A 14,691-nucleotide genomic window follows, 5' to 3' on the forward strand; every position below is an offset into this window, starting at 1 on the left:
GAGGACGGATAGTCACCGGGCGGCTCCGCCACGGGCAGCCCCACACCGCGCAGCGCTCCTCACCACCGGCCCTTATAGGTGTACGCCAGGCAGCGGCCGCCCTATGTGGCCGCCTTGCCTGTCAGTCAGCCGGCAGCCACTCACGGGGCAGGAAGACGGTGCCGTGCGATGCCGGGGGAGGCGGCGCTGCTGCCGTGGAGAGGCGTCGAGGCACCTGGCTTCACCTGCAGCCGGTTTAGCTTGGGACGAAGGCGGGGCAGGCGCCCGCCCCGGTGGGAGCCGCTCCGCTTTCCCGGGGCTCGGGAGTGCGGGCGGGGAATCCGCGGGGGCTCCGCCGGGCCCGGGGGTCGCCCGCGGCGGGTGGCAGCGACACCTGGTGGTCGGGCCTGGGGCGGTGCCGGTGCGCCGGGGGCGAGCGGCGGGACCCGAGGGGCGAGCGCAGGAGGGGGAACGAGGTGCCCTGAATAGCCCCTCCGCTGCGGGGAGCAGGAGAAGCCCGGCGCTGCGGGGGAAGGCAGTTCCAGCCAGATCCGCAGCGTGGGCTGATGCCTGTCAGAGCTGCGTGCCGCTGTGGGGAAGGCGCTCCCGCTTCCAAGCGTTTCTCGGGTGGGCGGAGGGGGCGCAGGCTGATCCTCGGCTGCCCGCGGGACGCGTGGGGCCAGCCGGGCTGCCCAGGAGGGAGGCGTCTGGCCAAGGGAACGACGTTTGTGTGGGAATGGGCAACTGCGCCTTCGGGATCTCCGAGCCCGTCGTCCGCGGGCGCCTCGCCCGGGCTGCCCCACTCGCCCAGGCCGTCCCACCTGCCCTGGGCGCGGAGTGCATCCCGCCGGAGCGGCCGCTGAGCCACCTTCCCTCTCCCTGCAGCTACGGTGGCTGGGTGGTTGTATTTCTGTAACCATGATCTCTTTTTTCCCCTTGGTGTTTTAACTCCAAGGTGCTAATTCCTGCTGCTCTTTTCAAAACTAAATCCTTAATCCAGTGGCTTTTAACACTGACCTTCAGAGCACCTGTGTAGAGCTGAAGCAGCACAGGCTGATCACTCAGCTTTCCTCCTGCTCTGTGGAAACCCCCTTAGAATAATACAAATGCTTAGAAGACATAGTTAGGATTTTCCAGATAAGCCATCATGTTTAGTAATAAGAATCGAGTTTAGTAAAACATTTTAACGTGTGCTTAACTTTGTACATTTTCTTTGGCAGAATTATGCACCTGCTCAATATCTTGCCAATGGATGAGGGATTTGTGACAGGAGACAGCAAAGGGTGAGTTTTGGAGGAGGTGATCCACAGCAAAATCTTCTAACTACATTCCATTACCATTTAATATAAAAATTCCCCTTTGGAATTCAAAAGTGCAGATGAAAAGAGTAGTAAAAGAGGACCTTTTTTTTCTCCCCCCCCCCCCCGTGCATGAACATCCTAGGAGCAGATTTCAGTTATGCAGAATATATTATCTAATTTTAAACCACTGACAAGTTATATCTGCTCCTTAAAGCATAATCTTATTTTAGAATTATTTGAAATGACACTTGACAGAATAGTCACTCTAAGATAGCTAAATGTAAATTACATTTGCAGTCCATATATCCTAGTAATGCTATGCACTTTGTCTTTACCTATGGATGCCTTTAATAATTATAATATTGTTGGTTAAGAGAGAAAGTTATAAATTATTTTTGTCTCTTGCTGCATGCAGTTGAAGAGGATATTCAACATGTAAGAATAATTTACTTGTACTGAGCTTTCCCTCAAGGGAATAGTTTGTGAGATTATTTAGAAACTGCTTATACTGAGAAGCTCAGAAGCTGGTATTTACAGTTTAGCACAGCACAGGGAGTCTGTATTTCCAAGTCTGCTCTGAGAAAATATCTAAAGATGCATCATTTGCTGTGGATAAGAGAGAACTAGGGCTTTTGACAGCAGCAGCTCTCAGGGCTGAGCTAAACTAACGTGGGATCTGTTACAGGGAGAGATATCACTGGCATAATAAATAAACACATTTTTTTTAACATTGTGCCTGGGCTGATTCTCTTTACTGACAGACAAGGGCTGCTGTAAAGGAAAGGTTAGCTCCCTGTTGGAAATTCACTTTCCCTACTTTAGCCTGACTATCAATACCTGTCTGAATTGCACTAGGCCTGCTCAGTGGCCACATTCACACGTTCTCAGGATAATCAACTATCCCCTTAATGTACTTGCATGGTAAGTTCCTTGTATTTCCTGATCACCTCTTGGTCCTTCCACATACCTTTCTACAGTGGCACCCACCACTGCCACTTGTCCTTCACTAACATCCCAGAAGATGCAGTTCTTAACCCAAAGGTTTGCCAGGAGCAAAGACCCAAATGGGTTAGTGCACACTTCCAGATGCTGGAAGTCTCCCTTAATCTCAAGCATTAGAAGTCTCTCTTTTTCCTGTCCTATCAGTCTGCTCTGGGTGTTTGGTCTCGATGCTGGCACTTGTGAGTCAGAGGGAGGAGATGAAGTGTTTATTGAGGACTTTCTCATTCAAGGTGCCAGGATCATGGCTGAGTTTTGTACTACTTGTCTTGCATCATACAGGGTTAAAAGAGGCCTCCTTTATCCTGTAGGGCTTTCTTCTGCAGTCAGGTCAGAGCTATCCCAAACAGCTACTGTGTACAGCCAGCTCCAAAATGAAACACAAACAGATTTGAAGCCATTGCAAATGTGTATTTTCTTACGGCTTTCTAAACACTTTGCTAGTGCTGTGGCACCCAAAGCCTACCATTCATGGCCTAGATCCAGGGAGTTGGCAATATAGAAATATAGTAGCCTCCTAGATTAAGGAAATCTACCAAATATTTTATTTACATGAGTTTACTAGGGACTGAGAGAGGTGTAGAAGCCTGTGATCATCATATTTTTATTTTAATATTAAAATGCATTAATATTTCTGGATTGTCATATGTAATCAGTTGAGTGTGTCAGAAATCTGTTCAGCTGTGACCAAGGCAATGTGAAAATGGACTGGAAGTCCCCTGAGACACAAGATTACTGTGACTGAATAATGCTTTCTATGCTCCTGCCTCAATTCTGCCAGAGGTGCTGCATCAAGCCATCCACTGCAAGGAATCAGGAGGCATCTGACCACTGTCCTGAATATTTTTGAGTTGTTTCAACTATTGCAATTGCTTCACTCAATGTACTTGTACATGAAGCATCTCAATTCCCTGTATTGCCTACCAGGGCTGAAGTCAGCTCTACGTTAATCTAATTACAGTGTAGAAAATACAGTAGTGCAAAGTGTTAGCTGTTATTAACAGACTAGAGTAAGTGTAACCTACTTTCTTCAAATATGGCCTATGCAAAAAGATTGTGGTTTATCTGAACTATTTGAAATGCTAAAAGCATCACAATTACTGCATTGCTAAACCAGTTGGGAGGAAGGAAAGACTGTTTTAGCTGTGAAATATATTTAAAGACTCATTTATTAGTATTCATCTTAAACTATTTAGGAGATATACAGTGAATACACACAAGAGCAAGTGCCAAAACTTTTAACATTGTTTTGTATTTCTCTCACAAAATGTTTATCAAAATTGCTGCTTCTGGTATTTAAAAACACATGAAAAGTAAAGGATTCTTCAAAGTACTCCTACTTTTAGCTTGAGTACTTAAACAAATAACATTCCAGCAGCAATATCTTTTGTCTGTCTGTCAATGACTTCTGATCCCTTTACTTAATTTCAGGTAAGTTTGACAGAAATCTACAAGCTTCTACAAATGTACAAGCTTCTATAGCTGGATCAAAGAAAGCAGCCCATGTTCATTTTTGTGCTGAGGGAAAAGCTTCAGAGTGAATTCAACAGTTGAATAGTTTCTTTTGTCTTTCCTTTGGCCACTCATATTGACCCCTAAGCATAAATATACCCCCAAAGCAGCTGGAACATGTGGGACAGCCTCCCTATCCAGCAGGGAGGGAACAGCCAAGGGGACTGATGGGGTGGAACTCAAAAAGACAAGGGGGAGCTGCAAGTACTGTTGACAGTGGGCACAGAGCCATGAGACTTTAGGAAACAATGCAAAGAGTCCACGGGGGCTGGGAGAAATGCTGATATTACAGCAGAGGGTGAGAGAAGGAGTGAACACAAATCCACTGGAAACCAGGCTTTGCTAGTTCTCTTGTTTTCTCTCACAAATGAATTTAAACCAGCAGCTGAGTATGTCAGGAGAAAATAGTCAAAATGCAGAGTACTAAAATTCTTACTTAGAAGTGGACAAAAGAAGCAGCAAGAACTTACCTGTCAGTTACTGTTCGCTGGTAGTGGGAAATTCCAATCCACTGGATATTTTCTTAGAAACCTTGGGACAGAAGAAATCTGGCAAAGGTTGTCTAGCAGAGCACTCCAGCACTGCAGCAGGACTACGTACAGCACAGCTGTCTCTGGCAGGGGCTGGCTTGCCTACTCTAAGAGAACTTCCAGTCAGGTAGACCCCACAGCCATCCTAATTACCTTCTTCCACATTTCATTACCTTAACACCAGCTGTGGGGTGAGGGGACCCCATAATAGTCTTCTTTACTTTCTTTGTTTCTTTTCCTTTTTATCAGAGCACAATCACCATAAACCAGTATCTGTGTGCAAAAGACCACTTTGACTTACTCTTTTTTTTCTTTATCTGGGCTAAATTTATCAAATTTCTTATCAGGTTATGTTTTGCTTTCCAAAACTGTTGTTGGCCCTGCTGTTCTCTTGATTATCCATTCTGTTATTCTGCTTCCCTAGGCATAGCAGACAAGGCCTCCCATTATGCATCATCTCCAGAACATGTAAAATTCTCTGTTAATACACCTCCCATGAGGTCTGCCTGCTTTTTCACCTTCATCACAGTATTGACCACTACTCAAGTCTGTAATGCTGAGTAATCCTCATAACCTTTCAAAACATATTGCTTCCCAGTTATCTATTATCTATTTTTATTTGAGGATTTGAGCTCTGCTACCTCTGGGTAGGTTTTTTGTACTTGTATTTGCTGAATTTTACCAGTGATTTTAGTCAACCACTGATTTTTCCAAATTATATTTAGTCCCTATTCCATTTTTCAAAATGTTTATAACTATGTCCTTTTTTCTTGTACTCATGTGCTAATGATTTGACCTTTTATTTCCTTGGCTAATCTGTTCATTAACCTATTTAATAGAATGTATCTTTTGGGAACCTACTAGAAACATCTTCCTGGTTTGATAGTACACAGGTGATACTTTTGAGAATTAGTTCAGGAGCAATTGCTTACCCACTCATGAACCACCTACACAATAGTTCCTTAGCTTACTGATGAGAACCTCAAGCTATGTGGTGTATGCTGCTGATGCAGATATACAGATATCTACTGCTTTTTCACTATCCATGGGGTCAGTTATGAGTCAAAGAAGAAAATTCAGCTTCATGTGGAGTTTTCTTGAGAAACTCACAATGGCTAATCTTAATCAATTTATTATTTTTTAGGTGATTACTAAAAAGCAATTAATTAATTCTTTTGTGAGTGTTCTGGTGAGATCTATTTCATTAGTTTCTTTATAATTTCTCTCATCTCTTTTTCTGAAAATACACAGCATGGTTTTTTTCCAACTTTAGAATCTCCCCCCCAAACACTTGAAATAGCAAGTGGTAGTATATGCTTGAAAGATCACATCTTATCTCCAACAGAGAATGTTATTCTAGATTAGGAGAAAATGTCAGAAAACACACTGATGACTTTGATGCCTAATTGCTTGTGGAGAGCATGCATCTGATATGCAGATGTATCTAATATGCAGACGCAGACTCTACAGTTTAAATAAACACTATTCAAAGGCTTTGTTAGCTTATTCACAGTTGGGAAAAGATGGGGGATGCTGAAATGCAGGGCTAAATGTAGTCCATATAAAATACAAATAAAAATACAGTCCGCTCTGCTTGTACTTTACAGACATGATGTAAGTGTTGTGAAATGCTGTGCACGTAAACTGAGAGCTGGTGGTGCCTCTGTGGCAAGGACACACAGTGTAACACACCTGCACTGAGGAGAGCAGCACTGCAGCTCACAACACATACCCAAAGCAATCAGCATACCCTGAGCCACTTTCCACTAACTCTTTATTTGAAATTAAAACAAATGTAAACCAGAAACTCCTGGGTCAATTAAGGCAGTGTGCAGCCAATGGAATAAATTACTAGCATAGTACCTGAGCTGCCTTCAAAGGAAATCCTACTTCCCCTTAATTTCCAGTGCTAAATAAGGACATTAAGTGGGCAACCCCCTCTAATAATGGTAGAAGAAGATTCACTGCTAAATGCAAAAGGAGACATTAGTATTTCTGGCCCTGTTTTACAAAGCCTACAAGCTGACATGAACTGCCAGCCCCTGCAGCAAAAGAAGCTGCTGAGCTCAGACCCGCAGCCATCCCTGGGTGAGCAGTAGCACACGTGGAGAGGAGTGGTGCTCAGTCCCCTGATACTCTGTCTTAGCGGCAGCAAGAGCAGGATTCATTCAGGGGTAAAAATATTTATTGTCCCTAACCACCTAACTTATGTATTTGAGTACAGATTGATGGATGTCTGCTGAAGCACAGGCAGAGGTGGTAGAAGTGCTTATCTTTGGATTAATAGCCAGGGCCTAGAACATCACTATGGCTAGTGAGAGGTAGAGACCCTTCTCAAGAACTTCAAAGCCACAACTTTGAGGAGACAGCCCAACAGCAGTCCAGCACCTTGTCAGAGTCAGAATGAAGCAAGCTAGAAAGGAACGAGAGATAAATGCACTAAAATGAGATAAAGGGAGAATCACCTGAAAAAGAAAGCTTAAAAATCATTATAAGCATCAGAAAATAACATCTCTACCAGGACATGTTATATGAAGTAGCTAAGTTTCTTCTGAGCACCTGGGTTTCTGTAATGAACTAGTTGATTACAATGAGCATTCAAATTAATACAGTGCTTTTTAACAAGAACTATCAGGGAAGAATAATCACTGGAGAAGAGGACAGACAAGGTGGGCTTATTTGTTCTCTTACAACAAGAATAACATTCATAGTACTTCCAGCAATATCTGAAGAAAAATTAATTTTGTTATCAAGCAATAAACCATGAATGCATACAATCCTGATCCAGTGTGTACAGCAGTAAATTGCTGGCTGTTGTTTTCTTCCTCGCTGCTTTAGGGATTTAGGTCATTAAAAATGTTCTTTGAACTTTCAAAGATGTAACCCACAATATGATGGCATGGTAACTACTTTGGATTTAACTTTATGTCTAGATGAAGTATTCTCCCTCCCAATTATTATACCAATTCCTCTTTTTTTTTTTTTAATATATTTTAAGGAATCATTTTGCCTTTTCTCTCTGTTCCATAAAACAACAAATTGTCATCTGATGTAGATTAGCATATCTTTACTGAAGCAAATGAAATTATATAAATTTATATAGAAAAGTATTTGCCCACTCACCTCATATACAGAATTCCCATTAAAACGTTACAAAAACCTACATCCTGTTACATTTTGTTCTAAGAATTTGCAGATGTCAGCTAATGGAAATAAACTTCAAAGGGAGGAATAATTTGAATTAATTGGGAGCTAAATCACAATCTCAAAATAAGTTCTGTTTGGTTGCTTTATGCTGTGTTGTTAAGTGGGTCTTTTAACAGCTTTGCTGTTTCATGTAGAGCTGTCCACTTGAAATCAGAAGCAAATAGCAGAAGCTACTGATCATGGACCAAGAGGTTTGAGGCAGCCCTTGATTTCATGCTGATAAAGTATTCAAAATAAGCCCCCAGTTAAAATCCTGCTTTTTCTCTTTCTTCTTGGAAGAAATAAGATTTATGGAAGAAAACCAGACTATCCTCTCTCTACCCCTGTCCATCTGCCCCATTCCACATTCAACAGAAAAGCAAGACATGAGATGGAGTAGATTTTTTTAAAACAATGAATGAGAGGGACATATTAATGATATCACAGATGGAAGGGAAAAGTGGAGGCAAAGAAATTTCATTTTCCTGATTTTTTTTCGGTAACTTGTAAAAAGAGGGGCTCTGCCTTAGGATAGGTCAGACAGACTTCATTTTGGAGGAGAAAGGTAAGGTATTGGAGATAGTACAGTGAGAAAAAGAAAATCATCATACAGCCTTTTGTCCTATGTACAAGGCTCTAGAACACCCATGGTTTTGATTTATGAAAGCAGTTCTAATGGACAAGAAGGCTCATGGCCAGATAAGCTTTGGGCCAAACCTTCAAAAGTCATACAAACCCTATAAAGCAGGGACAGCAGATGAGAGATGAGACAGACGTTTGCCATGCCAGTGTTGGGGTGGGAACTCTGTAAGGTCAATCTGGACAGTCTCTGGCATTGAAGAGGGAGGCATGCCATGAAGGAATAAGGCAGGCAGTTGGTGGGAGCAGACTGACAAATACACTTTCAGTTCTCTCACCACCAATGCCCTTTATTTGCAGCTGTGGTGTTCATATTTCCCAATGTGGTCACTGGTCACTAGGACCTGTAGTAAATAAAGGTGCACAGAGCTACATCATTCATAGAGATGGTAGAGAGGTCTTGTGGGGCTAAGAGCTTTTGGTCTTTGAACCCAGAAAAAAATCCCTATAGAAGAAATAATCTTTTCAGCCAATCCAGCTTTCCTTTAGAATTATCTTCAAAATTAATGTCAGTTCAAGAGCAGAAGGGAATTCTTGTACATGTCTGTAAAACTGGGGAGACTTGAATCTATGGTTCAACTGAGCAAGGATGACATTCAGCAGAAACTGCTTGTTCCCCACTGATTCTAGAAATCAGAGGCTACTGAAAAGATTGAAAGCTAATACTGATGAGATACAGGGAGGATTCAGCCATTATTGTCAGGAGGAAAGCTATTTCAGAGAAACATTTCAATTTACCTTCTCTAGAAAAAGTGATGATTTCCTATGAAAAAACCCCAAACTACTTTGCAGCAATAAAAAAGAATAACTCTTTTTCTGCATTTAACCTCATCCTGTAATTCTTCTCTCTAAGGCATAACATAGCCAGTGGTTTAGTTTTTGCACTGATTATCTCAATTACTTTTTAAAGGCTATCCAGACAGTAAAATCAAAACAAAGGTATGTCAGTTATACATTAAGTTGCAGCTTCAAGGACTTGTTCATATTCAGCTTTCATCTAATAGACTGTTGATGTTGTCTTAGCATGAGTTCTAACGTCATTATAGTGCAAGGATTTCACCTTGCCAGAGCTTCAGACCACCTCAACGTTTCTCACAGGCAACTCCTCTAAGCACTAACTAGTCCTGGTCCTTGCAGCAGTCATCTGACTCCTGATCCCACCAATCCACTCTTTCATACCACTTGTTCTTACTGGCTACAGGTGTGGCCTGTTAAGATCAGGCTTGCTTCTAATCTTTAGTAATTGGTCCAGCTGCAACTCATTGGGGGATAAGATTACCTTCTATACCACCTTCATTTACCCACACTGTATCCCCCTACATGCTGATACTTGTTTCCTACAAATCATAATTTGTGCAAAGTACCTATTTTTCACAGACCCTGTCCAACAGTGTGGGATGGATGTATTTGAGTTGTCTTGGCAGTATTATCCAGCTGTTGTTTCAATCTATGGGACACACACCAAGGGAAGATAGAGGGGAGGACTTGGGACTCGCAGTGTTGAGAGCTTTGCTACCTGTACCTTCCCCTCTCTTTCATTTAATGTTTGCAAGGGAAAACAGCATCAGTCCAGTGCAGGGCTTGATGCCTCTCTTTTGCTAGTACAGGCTAAAAATACCAGCTCTCTCTCCAGGATCTGTGTGCTTCTTGATCCCCAGTGTGCTCCAGAAAGAGAATGATGAGCTGGGTCACTTGTTAAACCGGCGTCTCTTCTGACTCAGCTGCACCAAATGCCTAAAGGCAAGGAAGCCACATCAGTGCATCTTTTTCCAAGAGTGTAAGTTGTGGCCCACTGTGATTGTAGCATAAGTAACAGGACTGAGTCTGCCAGTCTTCATAGACAGACAATATTTTTACCAAGCATAAGTTTTTTTTTCCTTTACTGAGATACAATAAATTTACTTATTCTGAGTAACCTACATGAAGACATGCAGTTCTTCACATAAAATGGACTTCCAGTAGCTGTAAGAGAAGCCAGCCAGCTCTAGGTATTTCGTTGAAACACAAATTACAGCTTTCAGAGCAGTAAAAATACTGATGGTAGTAAGATAATCCAGGGACCTATTTTGACAAGTGCACTGTTGTTAGTGCTACTTCCGTATTCAATATAATTTTTTTCTTTTTTACCTAAACAGTTGGTCTGTCTAAACTCCATCTTCATTTTTAAATAGATGCAAAGGCTAAAACCTATTTACGCTGCAATCAATAGTAAACCACTCACAGATTTTGCCAGAGTCAGTATTTTAGCCTACACTGACAAGTAAGAGACACCATCAAGTTTTGTACTGGACTGATGCTGTGCCTTGCAAACACTTAATGTCAGAGAGGGGCAGATATGGATTAATGTAGCTTTGACACTATAAGTCCTTCATTCTGTTCCACCCTTGATGCATGTTCCAAAGTTTAAAACAGCAGCTAGATAAGAGACAGGTCAAGTATATCCAAGCTGGACAGGATTTGTGGAACGTGAGCTCCCTTCACAGATAACTCTGCTGAGGACAATTCAGGTCAATGTCTTTTTTTCACTTACTTGCAAAAGAATGTCATCTGGTTTGATTTTATCCTGCTGTGATTAGAAGATACATAACCTTCAGCTTTTCTTTCAGCATCAGTCATTTGTATCTAATAATTTCAGCATGTGTAAGCAGCCTCTGTGCTGCTTACACATGCTGAACATGTGTAACTAAACTAAACATCACGATGTTTTAGTTAAAAATCATTTTGGAAAGTGAGACTTGGACTCTGTAGGTTTGGAAAATTCACAGCATTCTACTTTTTTTCCCTAAAAGGTATCAAAGAATTATGTTAAGAGATGTGTAAGTCATCCATTCTCTTCCACAAGCTGGAGAGGCATCTTCTGTCTGATAAGGCAGAACTTATCATCCATCTTATCTCAGATCTGCTATTTATACTGCCCTCCTGCAAATGTGTTATCACTGCCCTGCACACTGTTCCAAGGCATTTTCCACAAAACCTGTAGATTTCCACATCCAAAATGAGCACAACCCAGATCAAATTTATACAGAGGCTGGAACTGAGTCTTCACTTTGGATGGCTGCGTGTGGGTGTGTGTGCATGTATCTGTATTTGTGTAGGCGTATCAGCATTCATTGCTTAAATTTTGTTCTTGCTGTAAAAATGACTTGCATAGAGGTTTATTTTAGCACCAAATTGCAAGGTTAGTTCATTTTACAAGATGGCAGTTAAACACATTGGGAGAAGGAGGGAAAATAGATTTTTTCCTAAGATCTGCAGTGTCTGTGATCCTCTGCAACAAACAGAGGAGAACAAAATTCTGGTGACCATTTTGATGAAAAAGGGAATGTGCTCAGTGAGCCAACAAGAAGCAGTCAGGGAAATCAAATATGAGACTAGATAATTTTTTCCTCTTCCAGCCATTCCATCTGACTTTCTGTAATTTCATTTAAGGCAGAAATATTGTACTTAAGGGGGTTTAATGCTTTTTTAAATTAAATATGCTAAATAAGTTTGTGTAAAAGCATTTCTCTGTAAAAATCAGCTGCATTATTTGGTGAGTTCGTGCTTTCCCTAAAAGTAAAAGCAGCTGTAATAACTTTTCTTCTAACTCTACAAAGAAATATCCTATAACTTTGGCTCTGAAATTTCCACAAAGTCTGTACAGAAATAACCACAACAAATGAAGACCAAAGTGATGCCTCAAGTTTTCGCTTTTATATTTTTCAGATTCTGTGCTGCTTTAGTGTGTAGTTCTGAGTTTCATATTAGTTAATAGTAAGCTCTCTTCACGGAGTAGGTAGACAAAACAATTCCTTTCCTAGCCTGGGACCAAGGACGACCACCCAAATTTCACGTCCAAGAGCATAAACAACGTGGACTGAAGAGAGGAAAAAAAAGAAGAATGGGACTTCATAAGCTAAAACTATAACTGGACATTTAACTCTAATATGCAAATGGAACAGAACTTATAAAACTGAGAGACCTCATGACTGGTCATCCATTTTGTGACCATTTTGGGTTCATCTTGGGTGTAGCCCTGGCTGGGCTCTTGTACTGCTCAAGCTGTATCCATTGAGGCCTTCTAAGAAATACCTCCTTTACTCTTTAACTCTGTCTAGCGTCTCTTCTAGGTCAGTCCTGACAAGGCATCAAAAGAATGAAGACAAGCTGGCTTTAGGGCTCCATTATAGCCATTAAAGATGGGAAGAGAAGGGAAGTGTGCCTTCAGAGCCTGTGCAGTACTGTAGCTTCTGCTGGGAAGCTCAGCAGCTGGAAGCTGGATTGGGTCCCTCCATCTCTGTGGTTCAAGGCAGGAGGACTCTCCTCTCCCCCCCTCTGCCCAAATGAAAAATTTTCTCTTGACATTGTGATGTACCTGTTGGGTAAGATTCACATCATCTGCTCAAAGTCCATCACATCCTCTCTCTGCAGCTCAGTGTCCCAGTGTCAGGGTGACCTTTCCACCTCCCAGTGGGACACATCCTCCAGGAGCATGTATCCCAGCAGCCCCGCCCTGATGCAAGCACAGAATTGTGTGCTCATGCCTGGGGTTCACCAAGGTCTCCCTGAAACCAGGCACACTTAAAGGAGGAGAAGGCAGCACCATTCAGTGTGATACAAGCTCAGGTTTGGTGTCTGGGAGTGCTGCTGCAGATGTGTCTGCTATTGCCTTTGTCTTTGCTGAGAATGACAATGCTTTTGTGCTTCTGAACTCTCACATACCAAACACACCAGGTACCTCAAAGTGGTGCAAAAAAAGTCCAAAACTGGGGGAAAAATTCCTTCCCTTCCCTTCTTGTTCTGAATAGCTTTGATCCTCTGATACTAGTAAGTTCTCTGTTTTTGTCTCTTCTGTTGCATTCATATATTCAACTATGTATGTACACAGACATGCACATCCACATGCTTTAAACCCTATGGATTGTCCTAACCATGTTCCTTTTATGCTCCATCCCCATCTACATTTTCAGCCCTGAGAGACTTGGTTGCTCAGCTGAGGCAATGTCAGAGCCAGCATTTGCAAGGACAGGAAGAGGAATGTGCAGCATCTCGCACATCTGGGAAGGAGCAAGGGGCAAGAGAGGAGGAAAAGCCCTTCCAGCATTCCTATTATATCCAGGTGTAGCACCTAACAAAGACTGCAGTGATGAGAGAAAAGGGTTAAATCAGCTAAGCTCCAGGGCACACCTTCTGACTGAAGCATGCAGAACTTTTCTTTTTTCTCCACAAAGGTGTGCAGCCACTTCTGCTGTGCTTTCCACTGCTTTTCACCACACTGCAGATGTTCCCCTGTCACTTTGCTCTAGGCCATCAGACTTGATAAATTCCTATTGCAAACAGAAGATAAGCTCCATGTTTATCAAAGTGGAATGATACCAAGCCTATTTTCATTTCTGCTACTCCAAGAATATGTATTATGCATACATTTTACATTTATGCCAGTTGGACTCAATTCTGCATCTTCCTGTCAGCTGAAATGATTACCTTTGTTTCTGGCAGGGACATGATGATGCTGTATTTACCTGAACAGGCTTTTAACTCATGATACTTATCAGCTGCCTAGTATTTTCTGGTTTGAGCCACCTTGGTTTTGATAATGAAATTTGTGTGGGCCTATCAGTAGCAATGGTAAAACACACTCTGTAGACTCTTAATCTTTTGTCTCTCTTGAAATTTTGGCCCCTGTGGGAGTCATCTGTGACAGGAGGAGTGAAGGCACAGTCCTGAGCAGCACCACCCAGCTTGCACAGGTAGTGCAGACCCTGGGAGGCTGCTGGCCTTGCCCAGCACTCCTTCTATGGCAGTTTTAGTACATTAATGCCAACCTGGGAACATTTCCAACAGGCTTTCTGGTCACATCCATCCCATTCTGGTCTGAACACTTAGCTCTATAGGTGCAATCTGCACTGGGCCAGTCAGTCTCCAAGTGGTCCCTTGACTGTTTCATAGTGTGAGACAGCCTATAATTCTCATCTGAATTTGCTCTTGTCTTTCCTATTTTCACTCCATAAATTCAGCCATTTCAAGCTTAGCTGTACCTCTTTAAACAGGATAGCTGTGTCTTTTTATCCCTCCCTGCTCTGCATCCTCACTTGCATCCAGCCCTTGGATGTTGCCTTATTGATCTCTTTCCTGTGTTTGGTTTTGCCAGTTGACCACCTCTTACCATCTTCCATTTCTTGTCATCTGAACACTTTCCTTCAAATCTGCCACCTGATATTCTTCCAGGGAGAGTACCCTCCCTACTTTGCTTTTTCCCTTCTTCTCCTGTTTTTTTCCTGTTGATTATGGTGGCAGAATCCTTGTAATGGCACATTTTGTTGTAAAGTGATAATATGTGATGGTAAAGGTTTTAAATCTCATTGTTCTTTTATTCTTTCCTCATTCCTTTTTCTCTGGTTATCTTCTCCACTGACTTTCTCTCCAAGCCATTTCATTTTCCTTTCCCACATTTTTAGAGCTCACCAGCAGCCTGCTATTCCCTCTGCAGCTTTGCAGGCCTTGGAGTTTTTCCCTTCTTTTTCAGAGGCAGCGACCACTCTTAATCTTTGCAGGAACTGTTAATC

The sequence above is a fragment of the Serinus canaria genome, chromosome 2 (genome assembly GCF_022539315.1).
Source record: "Serinus canaria isolate serCan28SL12 chromosome 2, serCan2020, whole genome shotgun sequence".
Lineage (NCBI taxonomy): Eukaryota > Metazoa > Chordata > Aves > Passeriformes > Fringillidae > Serinus > Serinus canaria.